The sequence below is a fragment of the Anabrus simplex genome, chromosome 1, assembly GCF_040414725.1.
Source record: "Anabrus simplex isolate iqAnaSimp1 chromosome 1, ASM4041472v1, whole genome shotgun sequence".
Taxonomy (NCBI): Eukaryota; Metazoa; Arthropoda; class Insecta; order Orthoptera; family Tettigoniidae; genus Anabrus; species Anabrus simplex.
Genome location: NC_090265.1, coordinates 1,330,025,497 through 1,330,041,468, shown reverse-complemented (window position 1 = coordinate 1,330,041,468; position 15,972 = coordinate 1,330,025,497). Strand labels below are relative to the sequence as shown.

The 15,972-nt window shown below is 40.6% G+C and overlaps 1 protein-coding gene across 5 annotated transcripts in view; it reads left to right on the top strand.

The window, feature by feature from the left end:
* The window catches only part of LOC136858309 (cytosolic carboxypeptidase-like protein 5), a 376,851-nt gene that overhangs the window by 152,760 nt on the left and 208,119 nt on the right, over positions 1 to 15,972 (top strand). The window lies entirely within an intron of this gene.

Sequence of the window (15,972 nt, the reverse complement as noted above, 5' to 3'; positions counted from 1 at the left end):
AGAGTGAAGCCACAACAATCCATATCGAATTGATTAATGTATATGACAATGATCCATCTGATGACACTGTGGTTAAGTGACCCAGTAGCTTCCAGCATGGGAAAACAGGGCTAGAGGATGTACAGTACCACCGAGTAGTCGGCCACCTTCAATGAAGAAACAAGAATTGCTTCACAGATGAAGGCTTGAGGGTTGCAGATCGGTACATCGTTGTCGGACTATCACCATCGGTCATGGATTGGTATCAGATGATCTTCATTTTGATTTACTGATTCTTTGAGTCCTTGATTATGTACAACCATGCAAAATGATCTGTTGCAGCTGTTCCAAATCAAGCGGGACAACTTCTTTCATTGTTTAATCACTGGGGATGAATATTGATTTGCTGTTACAGTGCTGAAATGAAGGAACAGAACAAACAGTGGACACTTAGATTCACACCACCAAAGGAGAGGAGGATATATTCGCCATCAAAAAGATGATGCCGAGGGCTTCTTGGGGCTACCATGATGTGCTTGCAACATATAGTGCCCATAAAGACCAAACAGTTACAGGAAAATATCATCAAGCCTCCTGATTAGTTTACAGAAGGCTCTCATGGCAAATAGTTTGAAGAAAGGGGGCAAGTCTTTCCTGTTTGAGATCATGGTTAATTCTTGTTTTCTTCCCACTCTGATGTTATTAGGTTTGCGAAGCCTCCAAAATTCTTCTGTATTTTCCTCTGATTAGTATTAAGAGTTATACTGCTCTTTAAAACAATAATCACCACCACCTCTTTACCAGTGTTGATTGTTTGGGTTTTGAAATTCTAGTTCATTCCCTTAATCATCCCACCTCTCATCCAGTGACTTCTTTTCTTCCATTAAGATTCCAAGTATTTCCAGAATATTAATGAAGTAATTGTCAAAGTGGCACATGCATCGACAAGGTTAGGACTTTCCAAGGACCAGGAGCTCTCTCAGTTCATCCATTAGTGACAGAAGTGTGTTCACAATCTATGGTGTATCTACAGAAAAGGACTAAACACATCAGTGATATGTAACCTTTAAGTTTTCCAGTCTGTCAAAACTATGATAATAATGTACATTTTATAACAACCTCTCTTATTATAAAAAATTGAAGTATTTTCATATTCGTAGGTGGATCAAAAGGTTATAGTGCTATTAAAACAATGTGCGTGTTCTGACAGTTCTCAGCGTGGTAGTAGGAGATGGCAGTTACTATGGCAACCAGTACACGCCTCCCGTTTCAGCCAATCCCAGCTCGACGTGCACTCTCCCCCCCCCGCTGTAAGACAGCTTCTAGAGCCGGTCGGTCCGAGTTCCACGTTGCCAATATAGTATACCTTAGCACATGTGGCTGGGCTATATAATAATGTCTACTTTGAGTGATATCATTATCTGTAGGCTATATTGTGTTTTTGAAATCAGCTAAATATTATAGTGCTTTTGTGTTCGTGTTAATAAGTGTATCGTTATCGAGGCTGGAATTCTAGTGTAGTGTAAATTTTATATAGTATTGTGTAGTATAGTGTCATTTTAACACCATCTCATTTACTCAAAATGTTGCAACCCGTTCGGAGCGCCGCTAAACGACGAGGACGACCTAGAATTCATTCACCTAGAAAAAAAGGCAAGGGTAATGGGGAGGCATGGCTTCGCTATTCGTGGTCAAGCTCGCGATATGGTATGTGCCTTACAGGAATATTTTGAGGCTGAAAGGGAAAATGGAGGCCCACTGATAAAAGTTAACAAAGTTGTAGAAAGAACAGCAGCAGCTTAAAAAATTTCTCAAGCTACAGTAATTAGAATAGGGAAAGAAAAAGAAAAGAAATAAAAGGAGATCTGAACCCAGAATGTTGAGCAGGCCTGTCAAAATGCTATTCTGATACTGAAATCTACCTAAAATTAAAAATTAAAAAAAAATTACCGGGCGAGTTGGCCGTGTGCGTAGAGGCGCGCGGCTGTGAGCTTGCATCCGGGAGATAGTAGGTTCGAATCCCATTATCGGCAGCCCTGAAGATGGTTTTCTGTGGTTTCCCATTTTCACACCAGGCAAATGCTGGGGCTGTACCTTAATTAAGGCCACGGCCGCTTCCTTCCAACTCCTAGGCCTTTCCAATCCCATCGTCGCCATAAGACCTATCTGTGTCGGTGCGACGTAAAGCCCCTAGCAAAAAAAAAATTAAAATCAATCTTCCGGAGATAGACTGATCAAAGCCTATGAGGAAGGGGAATGAGGAGTTTGTCTTACGATATTTGAGCTGATAAAATTACTGCTGAGCCACCTTGGAATAATAGGAACGGTATTTAGTGTTCTAATGCTTTCATGATCGCCGTTAATGGATATTATTTTCCGCAAAGCCTAGCGCAGAACGAGAGATGTTAACTGCGATGTAGTAACTCCTGCCGGATCATGTGGCAACACAGCTCTCCCACTCCTTTGTTCAGCGCCACGTGCTGCGAACTGTCAGAACATGCACATTGTTTTAATAGCACTATAGTTTTACTAACGCGCTGCAGCAGCGCGCTGTGTGTTGCAAACATGGGTGTTTTGAACGTAATTCACTCACTTCATTAAATTACAATATTTATTACATTTACGACACTTATATAACACATTATAATACATAACACTGAGTATTGATGGGCAGATGCCCTCGATAACAGTCAGTCACATGTTCCCGTCTCCTCTCGCCCGAGGCACCCAAGCATAACCGTCTCTCATCCCCTTCCATCCTCACCACTTCCGGCTGAGGGTGCTGCTATCTGTCCTAAAGTGGTAGCGAGTAACTAGGGGGTCTAGCCATAGCTAGGCCGTAACATGCTCCCCACCGTTGAATCACCATGATTCAACCGAATTAAATTGCCTGATATGCCCTCATGAGAGTTCAGTTCAAATATCACACAGGCACTGACATACAGAGTTCATGTACAGTAACCAAAATGAGTTGATCATTCAACAAAATATACATATAAACATAGGCAAAACAGAAACACAAGCAACAAAATATTTACACACTGTTAACAGAAGGTACTAAGTAGGTTGACTGTGTCCTCATCCATTATTATGCAGTATGAATTAAGCACACTATAAGTTCTCAGTTCAAATCACACACACAACACCATAATTACACTCTGAAATGAACAAGAAAAAATATTCACATGAAACACATTATGTTTTAGCCACAAAAATCCTGTTTAGTTCTCAATAGGTAATGGAATTAACTTGTTAACAGGTCGTTTAAAAAACCACTGTTTGTTCTGATGGTAGCCACTCGTGCAAGTCCATCCTTCCCAGAGTGAACAGTCTCCACCACAGCCAACTTCCAACAGAGAGGAGGAAGATTGTCCTCCTTCAGAAGAACAGCTGTTCCAGTAGCTAGGTTCTTCTTGGGACAGGTCCATTTTTTCCTCTGCTGCAGTGAGTTCAGGTAATCGGCAGACCACCTCTTCCACAACTGCTGCTGCATTGACTGGATACGCTGCCACCGAGACAATCTGTTGATGGGCAGGTCAGTAATGTCAGGCTCAGGGATGGTTGTAAGGGGGGCACCAATTAGGAAGTGAGCAGGTGATAAATAATTAAGGTCACTGGGGTCATTAGATAAGGCAGATAGGGGGCGAGAATTAAGACAGGCTTCTATCTGTGCAGTAAGGGTACATAGCTCCTCAAATGTCAGTAGCGCATTACCCGCAACTCTTCTCAAGTGGTACTTCATGGACTTGGCAGCTGCTTCCCACAGTCCGCCAAAGTGTGGAGAGCTGGGAGGTATAAAGTGCCACGTGATGCCTTCCATCGCTAATGAATTCCTTATCTCTTCACAAAAGCTGGTTGAAAGGAATAGTTTTTGGAGATCCTGCATTCTTCTATTGGCACCAATGAAGTTAGTCCCATTATCACTATAGATGATGGAGCATTTCCCACGTCGAGCTATGAATCTCCTCAGGGCTGCCATAAAGGCATCAGTAGAGAGGTCACTCAGCACCTCCAGGTGAAGAGCCTTTGTAGCCAGACAGATGAACAATGCAATGTAGCTCTTCGTTGTCTGTTTGCTTCTTACATTTCCCCTCTTGACGAAGAAAGGACCAGTATAATCAGTTCCTACATTAAGAAATGGGCGACTCTGTTGCACTCTGGTAACAGGGAGCTGTCCCATCAATTGTTCAGCTGTTGACGCCTTGAATCTAAAACAGGTCAGGCACTTGTGGATGACTCTTCGAACAACTGCCCTAGCCGTGGGAATCCAGAATCTTTCTCTTAATGATGCAATTACTAATTGAGCACCTGCATGTAAAAGCCTAATGTGTTCTGCCATTACAACAAGGTTTGTGAGAGCATGCTGGGGAGGAAGGATAAGCTGGTGCTTAGTGTCATAAGGTAGTTTTGAATTTACTAGTCTTCCTCCTACCCTTAGCATTCCCTTATCATCCAAGAAAGGATGTAAATCTGCAATTTTACTCTTCCTTGAAATGCAGCATTTAGAGTTGAGACTGGCTATCTCTTGAGCATAACACACTTGTTGTGCAATTCTGATACAGGAGTGCAAGGCCATCTGCAGCTCTTGTGCACTTAACATCCCTAACTTCTTGTCTTGAGGATTGGCACTATTGTGAATAAATCGCCAACAATATGCAGTAACTCGAATCAGTCGGGACAGTGACGAGTACTTCAGCATAAGTTCATCCCAGTTTGTACCTATCAAAACTACAGGAAGTGTGCTTCGTGACTCAGGTAGTTCCTCTTCTGCATGGGCCGAGATTGTGTCTGGTCATGATTCAGTGGGCTCAGTTAACCAGGATGGTCCGTGCCACCACAGGTTCATACCTCGTAGTTGTTCTGGAGCAACACCTCTGGATATTAAATCTGCTGGATTACAACTGGTAGGAACATATCTCCATTCAGCCTTGTGAGTGTATTCTTGAATTGAAGAGACTCGGTTGGCCACAAATGTTTTCCAGTGAGTAGCAGGAGATGCGATCAAGGCTAAGACAATGGTGGAGTCCGTCCATAGGTACAGCTTGCTGACTGGCAGAGACAAAGCTGGAAGGGTCTTGTGGAGTAGTCGGGCAAGTAGTAGCGCTCCACACAGTTCAAGTCTTGGTAGTGTCAGTTTCTTCACCGGTGCTACTCTGGATTTAGAACATAATAATCTGACACAGGTCTGTCCCCCTTTGTCGACAGACCGTACATAAAGACAAGCTCCATAAGCTTGTTCTGAAGCATCAGAAAAACCATGAATTTGTATATCAACAGGGGGTCCCTTACATGTGACTAACCGCTCAATATAAAATTCTCTTACTGCCTGTGGCTTAAAGTGAAGTTCTTCCCATTCTCTGACTAGTTGAGATGGTAGTCTGTCATCCCAGTCAGATTGACTAGCCAAAGTTTCTGCATAAAAACCTTGTAAGAAATTACCAAAGGGCTGACCAACCCAAGTGGATCAAATATTGATGCAATAACAGATAATACCTTTCATTTAGTTACATGAGAGTCAGCATGATAGGGACTGTCTGAATACAGATTGCCACAAATGAGAAAATGATCAGTAACTGGATGCCATAATAGGCCTAAAGATTTCACGCTAGTGCCTTCATCAAGACTTAAAGACAGCTGGGTTTCCCTGTCCTCTTCTGAAACTGCTTCTAGTAATGCTAGGTGGTTTGAACACCATTTCCTGAGGTGAAATCCTCCACTCTCTAGTAAATTAATAATTTCAGACTGTAACTGAAGAGCATCCTGGATATCATCACAGCCGCTTAATAAATCGTCAACGTAAAAATCTCTGCGAACAACTTGTGCTGCTCTGGGGAACTTCTGTTCTTCATCTTCAGCAAGTTGCTGCAGGCATCTGGTAGCTAGGAAGGGTGTTGATGCTGTACCATATGTTACAGTTGTCAGTTCATAGTGAGAGGGTGGGTCCCTAGGTGATTCCCTCCAGATAATCCGCTGAAGTTTCCTATCATCTGCATGAACCATGACTTGCCGATACATTTTAGCAATATCTGCGGTGAAGGCAAAGGTATGCATTCTGAATCTTAGAATGGTAGAGTAAAGAGCCTGTTATATTGTCATTCCAACCATTAATATATCATTCAATGAAATATTGTTAGAAGTTTTAGAAGATGCATCAAATACAACCCTAGTTTTGGTAGTCGAGCTACTAAGCTTAAAAACTGGATGATGGGGTAGATAATATCTTCCACCTTCATTCCCTGACTGAGTAGATGTATCCACCTTAACCATATGCCCCATCGCCTCATGCTCGTGAAGAAAGTTAGAGTACTCGTGCTTAAGTGAGGGCTGCCTGCTGAAACGCCGTTCTAATTGAGTTAGTCTTGACATGGCATGATTGAAGGAGTTTCCCAGAACCTCAGGTTTCTGCTTGAGAGGTAAGCGAACTATGAATCTACCTGTAGCATCCCTAGTAGTATTCTCTGTAAAATGTTTTTTTGTGGCTCTCTCTTCTCTTGTCATGACTCGTGACGTAAGCTCTTCTTTTTACCAGAACCGTTGTAGTTGGGTGTCTAACCTGTCCTCTGACTTCAAGAAACATGTAGTTAGAGTAGGATTTTTCTCTTCCCTACGATGGTAGTGTCCAGCAATAATCCATCCTAGTTCAGTGTCTTGAAGGATAGGATAGTCTGGTGATCGAGTTCTGCGCCGAGGTTTCAGTAATGAAAAGAAATGTTCTGGCTGGAAGAACTTGGGGTCAGCGAGCTTCAAATCAGTGGGCAAGTTCCAATGCTCATGCTGAATGTAACTACTGGGCATGTTACCTGTGATACGTGGAAAGACAGAGCAAGTCATACTTACAGTGAAGTTACTTACAGTGGATTTGAATTCTAACTGAACACTGTGTAACTGTTCCACCTCGTCAAAACACTTGGGGAGATGAAAGTTATTATCTTGGGACACATGAATATTAAATAAACTATTTGTGGCTTGCCCGCAAATTGCCACGCAAATAGAAACAATTAACATTCCATGGTTCCCCATTTCTCTGTGTAATGTTTGGGCGCCATGGTTACAGTTTTAAATAAAACTGTAAACCAAAATTTATATTTACTAGCATAGAGACTTATACTTAAATCACAGGGGTAGGATTTTAAATAATTAACCATTAAGTATCGCTTAAAAAAGAAAATTAACGCAATATAAAATACAAATGAATTTATTATACAAAAAAATGAGATGAATCGGAAAAGTTTCCTTAAAGCGTGGAGGAATTTATAATTTAATTTACTGAATTTACTTATTGCTTGCTTTATCTAATTGAAGCTCACCAATTGCAGCTTTCGTTGACGTCATCTGGTTTCCGTGGTTACTCGTTCTCTTCTCGATGTAGACTCTGCTCCATGGACATCCTTCTTTCCTTCTCTGATATGGTACGGCTATCTGGACTAACACTCCCTACTTGCCTAGTCTTTAAATTAGACATTGGCCCTATACTTGTAAAAACTGATCAGCGTTGATCGTAAGAGGAGAAAATTCAGAGATATGAATTTTTCCATATTAGTAGAAATTTCAATCCAACTGAGCTATACTATTTATACGGTACAGACTTGTATCAAAATTCCGTAGACTTGAACTAAACATAGTTCTTTGTCCAGAATATTTACTGAAAATAACACAAGCCGTAAGCTTGTTTTCGTCTCACGTAGATCCGATAACATTACCGCACGTAAGTACTGTATCGAAGCGATAACACATTGTACAGAAGTAACTATGTCGCAGAGCGACCACACACTGTTTCAAAAATCAAATCACGTCGTTCAAAATAGATGTTCACAGTAGAAGTAGTAGTGATGGAGTACCCATAGTTAGGTTGTAAGGTTGTAAGCTCATAAGGTCCTAAGGTCCCGTTCTCGTGTTGAGAATCAGTATATATCCGGGCTCATCCCCACTCTTGGTAACAGTTCAATCTCAAAACTCATATACAACGAAGTATCTGATTCGATAGATCGAAGCATCAACTCCCCTTCTCTTCCTCCTCGACAAGTCCAGAAGGCGTGGCGAAGATATAGCTGACCAGCTTTGCAAGCCTCGCACACGGGTCGCTGTTTACTAGCCGTGATCATAAAATAAACTCATGACTAATGCAAAATCCCAAGCTTCAAGAATAACCCTCCGTATACACAAACATGAGATGAAATGAAAACAACTATGTCTCAACATATTGACCGTATTTACAACATAATGAATTCTTATCCTACATAATATAATAATTTAAATAATAAAACGATGTTATCATATATACAATATGATTCCAAAATGCCTTGATTACAAATGATTGACGTTGAATAAATATGTTATTACAAATAATTGCCGATGGCGGATAAACTTGATATCAAATGATATCGCGTAAAATGATATTATATTAAATTAGTAGGGCTGGAGAAGCCTGGACGGTTACAACTGTACCTTGATTGAGAAATGGAATCATTTATGCCACTGATTGGTATGGGATTCTTCATTTTCTTAAGGCCTAATCGCTGTGCTAGACTTTCAGTGCAAAGATTAACCTGGCTGCCACTGTCAAGAAGTGCCCGGCAGACCAGCATTTGCCCCCTAGAATCTAGTACCTTGACCATGGAAGTGGACAGCAGAACCCCTACAGGGTCTTTTGTATTGCAGTATGTGTGAGAGGAGTTGGATGCAGTTTGATGGGCTGTACCTCCCTCTCTACCTGATGGATTATGTAATGAGGTGTGATGCTTCCTACTACATAATTTACAACCACGTGATTTGCACTGTTTGGCAGAATGCTCTGTACGCAAACAGTTAAAACATAAATCCATTTCCTTAACCCTTCTTTGTCTATCTTCCACACTGAGAGCTGCAAACTCTTCACATTTAAATATCGGGTGATTACCATGACAGCAGGGACACTTTATGAGACTGGTAGTGGTGTAAGTGTAACGTGGTTGAGTGTCCCCTTGAGGTTTAGGCTTATTTCTGTCAGCTTGTTGTCTGTGCGATGGTGCAGTGTGCTGTGAGCTAGGGAAGTTCTCCAGAGCTTGCCGTTTGTGCTCAACAAATGACAGCAAGTCATCAAGTGATGGAACCCTAGTGTCTGCTTGTGATAATTCCCAGTCTCGTCTAGTACAAGCATATAGTTGGGTCAAAATAACTTCATGCAGTGGAATGTTAAGTTCTAGGGCCTTGAGTGCATTCAAATGACTATTAAAAGTGTTAGAGTACCTTAACAGTTCTGTGGCTGTTTCACTGGAGACTGATTTTAAAGTTAAGAGTGCCTTAACATGAGTAGCTGCTATTAGTTTCTTGTTCTCAAATCTGTCCTTCAACATTTTCTACGCTACCTCATAATTTGCCTCTGTGATGGGTAAATTTTGAATTAATTGGCTGGCTGGGCCCTTGAGAACATGCTAAGTAGTGAAATTTCTGGACACTTGGCAGATTATTGTTGTTATGAATCATAACTTGAAAACTGTCTGCGAATGAGAGCCAGTTTTCGTATTTTCCATCGAAATGTGGAATGTTAATAGCCGGTAACTTTAAACTCGCGACACTGCTGACCTGAGTTCTTCCTGAATCTACCGTGTTGCGTGATGACTCTTCAAGTTCCGCTATTATTTTACTAATTTCGCCCTTTACCTTGTAGTATTTGGTTTCGAATTTGGCACGCGCCTGATCATGAGCTTGCTCGTTTTCAGCGTCTCCTAATTCTAATTCTGACTGCACGTCATCAAACTTCGACATTAATGCACTCATGTCTTCGTATCGCAGTTTAATTTCATGCGAATTCGAATGTTGTTGAGCGATGAAATTCTCAACGAAGGTTTCCGAGCGGGTAAGTTGCGCTTTAAATCGCGACCTCTGCTTAAGAAGCTTTTGCCTTGTTGAGGATTCCATGATGGAGGGGGTAAGTCAATAACAAGGAGAAAAGGAGAGCCTTAAATGAATAGTACTGACCTGCCTTCTCAGTTTAGTTTACCTCTGGTGCTGGAACATCGAACCTGGGACTGCCAGATGATGTCATTAAAGTGAACTTCCATGTATTTCCATGTTACTGTAGAAAATAGTCGTCCATACTACACGCCACGCTGCTTTCACGAGGTCCTTGTGGTGTAGATAATCCGGTCCGGTATTTGGACCATGTTTTGAACGTAATTCACTCACTTGATTAAATAACAATATTTATTACATTTACGACACTTATATAACACATTATAATACATAACACTGAGTATTGATGGGCAGATGCCCTCGATAACAGTCAGTCACATGTTCCCGTCTCCTCTCGCCCGAAGCACCCAAGCATAACCGTCTCTCATCCCCTTCCGTCCTCACCACTTCCGGCTGAGGGTGCTGCTATCTGTCCTAAAGTGGTAGCGAGTAACTAGGGGGTCTAGCCATAGCTAGGCCGGAACAATGGGCACAGCGGAGAAAGGGACAGACACTGCCCACACGTCTGTTAGGCAGGTTGCTATGGTGTCTCGTCTAGTATTGTGTGAATAGCGGCCAAATGCAATGACGCGTCAACTGGACATTCACTCCAAATATGAGGTGCGCGCGACAATCCGATTTCTATGGGCCAAAAGGAAGAATTGCACGAACATTCATCGTGAAATTAGTGCTGTGTATGGGGAGCCATTTCCCGGCGAGGTATCGCAAAGTGGTGTCAGCAATTCGAAGCCGGACACACGGATATTCATTGCAAAGGCAGGCCCGCAACGTCCAGGACCTGTGCAAAGGTCAACAGTGTGAATGCGATCATTAGACAGAATCGGTGCATTAAACTGAGAGAAATCGCGATGCAGCTGAACATAATACAGATGTTGATTCCCATAGGGAATTTTTCGTATGACAGCGTGTTCACCATTGTTCACGAGGACCTTGGATATCGTAACCTGTGTCAAAGATGGGTCCCACGTCTTCTCACCAATGAGCACAAGGGACAACGTTTCCAATCCTTTCTGGCATTTTTGCAACGCTATGCCGCAGACAGCAACGGGTTTCTGCGGCGAATCGTCACAGGCGACGAAACGTGGGTCCGCCATTTCACCCCCAAAACGAAGCGAACATCTATAGAATGGGTGCACCCCTCATCACTGCAACGAAAGAAGGCCAAGGTTCAACCTTCAGCTGGTAAGGTTATGGTGACATTGTTCTTTGACATGGAGGGTTTGCTGCACGTGGAATTCATGCCGAAAGCAGCGACGATCAACGCGGCATTATATTGTCAAACGTTGCACAGGTTGCGTAAAGCGATTAAAGAGAAGCGCCAGTGTGATTTTGTTGCACGATAACACAACACCTCACAAGGCCCGCCAAACAAGAGAACTGCTGCAGCGTTTCAAGTGGGAGGTCTGGCAACATCCACCCTACAGTCCCGACCTAGCGCCATGTGACTTTCATCTGTTTGGTAAGCTCAAAACGGAGCTCGGTGGTCAACGTTTCCAAACCGATGAGGAGGTGAAGGCCGCTGTCTCCGAGTGGTTGCAGAATGCTGGAGGAAAGTTCTATGCATCTGGCATCGAAAAGTTGGTTGTGCATTCGCAGAAATGTTTGGAGTCTCTTGGAAACTATGTGGAAAAGTGATGTTACAGTGTATGCTGTTATAGTTGTGTTGCTATTGTATAGGTGGTGTAATAAATGGCCATAACTGGGAAGTGCAACTTATTTTCTGATCTACCCTCGTACTAATGTTTCAAGATTGGTTATATAGGGTACTAGAGAGAATCGTATACCCCTCTGTGTGTTAGTTGAGCATTAAAGCACTAGTGCAAAAAAGAAAGAAAAAGTAATTGTATATAGAGATCATTTTACATAGCATCAATCCATGTCATCTGTCTCGCTCAGTGTGTGTATCCAACCCTTGTCCCGTTTCTCTACGGGGTTGGATATGAAGTGGAATGAATCTTTGTAGGGAGTTTTTATGACAGGATGCCTTTCCTGACATCAGCATCATCAGAGGAGTTAAATGAAATGAAATTAATGATGTGATATATGATAATAGGAAGGGAGGGGGTGAAACTCACCGACAGCACATAGCCTACTCGTCTCGAATAGCACCAAGGGGTTTCCTCAAGGCTTAATTTCACCATCCGATGGACAAATCACCTTCAACAGTGTCATGTGCCCTCACTCCACATGAACACTGCGGAGAGGTTTGGAATTGAATCAAGGCTTTTGGCATGGAATTTAGTCATTAGAAATTGTATAACACTACCTCTTCTACCTTGCTGGCCAACATTCTGATGGTAAACATTTTTGTGACCAACGGGACTTGAACAGGCTAACTACAGTACATTGAGATGTCCATTGTTGGATGCGCTAGCGAGTGGTTGGCTTTTCCAAGAGCTCTGTATTATCTCAGTGATAAAGTAGTTAATAGTTGTAGAAATTTAGTAAATCGTGTGTGTGTGTGTGTGTGTGTGTGTGTGTGTGTGTGTGTGTGTGATATATATATATTTAGTTCCACAAATATTGGTGTTTAGTGTTTGTTTGTAGCAATCTGTGATTAGTGGTATTTATCTACAATTTTCACACTGAGTAGTTCCAAAGGCGTTCGCTAAATTACAGGAGGACTGTGTGAAAGAAGAAATATCTCTTTCTTTTTAATTATTAAAATACCAGTAGGTTTGTTGATAAAATACTTACAAAGACGGGATATTAAAAAGTCGTAACTTCGGCAGCGGTTATAGTCTATTAGAGCAGGCATTTACCAGGGTATTTCAAATAGCAGTTTAATGGTTCCACCTATCACAAAGGTAATAACTTCTTTAAATAATGCGATACTGTTGTAAATTTTGTTTAAAAAAGGATTTCAACAGAATATGCAGTGTTTCACTGGCGAAATAGTTAACGGTCGTATTGTTATTGATTGTTGTCGCTCTCCGTATTCAAATATTGACATTGTTGGCTACAGTCATGAATGAAGAGTGTAGGGTATCAAGAAAATATAAATAAAAATCAGCTGATCCTGTATTCTGATCATATGTAGTTCTGAGTAGGCAGTTAAAGAATCCGCAATTTATATTTCACACCCTCGATCTTTCACTATTTATGAGTGGTTAGCTAATAATCAAGTTCCTACTTCCCAATAATAGCAGTTCAAGTCACTGGCATAGTTTAGACAGAAATACTTTTGAGAAATTATTGTAAACAACCTCATATTTTTCAGCATTTAAGGACACTTTTATTCTCCGACCCACGGAGTAGGGAAAATAATAGTAATCCACCATCTGTAATAATCACATAACCACATCTCAGCTGAGAATTGTAGTGTAGATATTGTATATCAGATAGTATCTTGCCTGTTAAGTTCGTGTGTATTTTTGTGCCAACAGCAGGTTTCATTTCTGTTACAGCATAGTAAGATAAAGTAGTACTAATATTAATCTGTCTAGTCGTTTAACTTTGTTGATAATTCGTGAGTACTGGTAGTTCATGCAAATTTCTAACTTTCGGCCTAATTGGAATTTTCATTTCTATTTGTGCTTAGTAATAACATATTGTAATTAGGATATGTCTAAACATAGTTTAAAAATTATGGTAGTGTATTATAGTAACTTATTAGAAATTAGAGTGCTTATTTTATTATTTTGAGTAGTCTTGCGAATTTCAAACTGGAATTGTAATTTCCTTTTCTGTTTGTGCTTACTAATAACCTGTTGTAATTAGAATACATCTGAACATAGTTTAAAATTATTGTGGTGTATTGTAGTATCTGAACGTAGTCTGAACATCGTTAAAAATTATTGTAGTTAACATATCCATAAAGACGCACACGAGATGCTGTCAGTTGGTACAGTTATTATGTATTCATATCTATTTACAAGTTAACACACACATAACCTTAATCTCAGTATCAAAAAACAAAATACTTCACTCCGAGAACATCAACAAAGCCGCCATTTTGACAAAAGCCAATCGCTGCACATGGAGATTACAACCTTGAAACACAGTTGAAACAGATGACTACCGACTGCCTACCTTGGCATGTCTGTTAAGTGTTCACCAGTGAAACTCTTACTAAACAATAACTCCTTAACCAGTAACTCTCCAACCAATATCTCCATAACCGTCAAGATCATCTCCTTATATATGTCCTGGCCAGGCTTCCAGAAAGATATGTTACAAAAAAAATATCTTCTTGAAAATTCTAGTGTGTCTAATACATAGATTATAATGTACAGAATATTCTCCATCGTTCTAGTGCCTACTAACATTCTGGAAGTTACAGTGTGGTTCACAATTATGGATTACAAATTATATATACAGGTAAGAATAAATTATATATAGTTCTTACATTAATTCAACTGATATAAATGACAATCAATCAATCAATCAATACTGATCTGCATTTAGGGCAGTCGCCCAGGTGGCAGATTCCCTGTCTGTTGTTTTCCTAGCCTTTTCTTAAATGATTTCAAAGAAATTCGAAATTTAATGAACATCTCCCTCGGTAAGTTATTCCAATCCCCAACTCCCCTTCCTATAAATGAATATTTGCCCCAGTTTGTCCTCTTGAATTCCAATCTTTTCTTCATATTGTGATCTTTCCTACTTTTAAAGACGCCACTCAAACTTATTCGTCTACTAATGTCATTCCACGGCATCTCTCCGCTGACAGCTCGGAACATACCACTTACAAGTAACTATTCTCATTTTGGTTCCGTATTGAAGATGACATATATCACAAATTTTATTATAATATTTATAGATCCACCTTTTCAATACAATACAATACAATCCACTATTTCATGTGGTTAAAATTTATACTTAATACATAAAATACATGTGGTTAAAATGTATACATAATATATAAAATACATGTATTATGTATTATTTTAACCACATGAAATAGTGGATTGTATTGTATTGTATTGTATTGAAAAGGTGGATCTATAAATATTACAATATTTGTGATATACATACCACTTAGTCGAGCAGCTCGTCTTCTTTCTCTTAGTTCTTCCCAGCCCAAACTTTGCAACATTTTTGTAATGCTACTCTTTTGTCATGGTTCATGATGTGGGTTACTGTTGTCACGTCCTAGTTTGTGAACCATGGGCAATGGCTGAGTGGCCTATTAAGTGGTCCATAACCCATTAGAGGAGAGATCCTCACTTGGACTATGTGTAAGTAGGGTAGCATCCTGTTTCATGAATTTACCGAGCTCAGAACATTTTAAGCATGCCTCGGACCTATGGGAGTAACGAAGACCCACTCTCATTTGAGAGGTGAGAGACTCCTTGGAAACAACTTGGCGAACGAAATGGAATTCGATGGGGAGCTATCAATATTAATGGGGCTTATGGAAGAAAGAAAGTAGAACTGGCTGACTCAGCAAAGAGGATGCATCTGGATGTGCTAGGAGTAAGTGATGTTCGGGTAAAGGGAGATAACGAGGAAGAGATAGGAGATTATAAAGTGTACTTGACGGGTGTTAGAAAGGGAAGGGCAGAGTATGGGGTAGGGCTCTTTATCAGGAATACCATTGCACGCAACATAGTTTCTGTTAGGCACGTAAATGAGCGAATGATGTGGATAGATTTGTCAGTTGGAGAAATTAGGACTAGAATTGTCTCCGTGTATTCACTATGTGAGGGTACAGATGAGGATAAAGTTGACAAGTTTTATGAACCCCAATCAATAAATGAAAAAAAGGTTCCACCTAATCAATACTTTCTCTTTTTATTTAGCCTTGGGCTATTTATAAAGACATTAATAATCACAGAACATGTTTCGATTGCTTAGCAATCATCATCAGCTGTTTTTCATGTAGCTTAGGTAAAATAGCATAAAATCAATCACATAATTTACATTAAAACATTAAAAACAGGTGTTAGTAGAAAGCATATAGGTGGGAGAGGGTATGTGGGGTGGGGGGGAGGGGTAGTGCATTGAGGGCGGTTGTTAGTTGGACATTAAACTTAATATTAAAACACTTATTGGACTAAAATGTCTTAGGTTCACTATAAGTCCTGAGAGCTTTTCCAA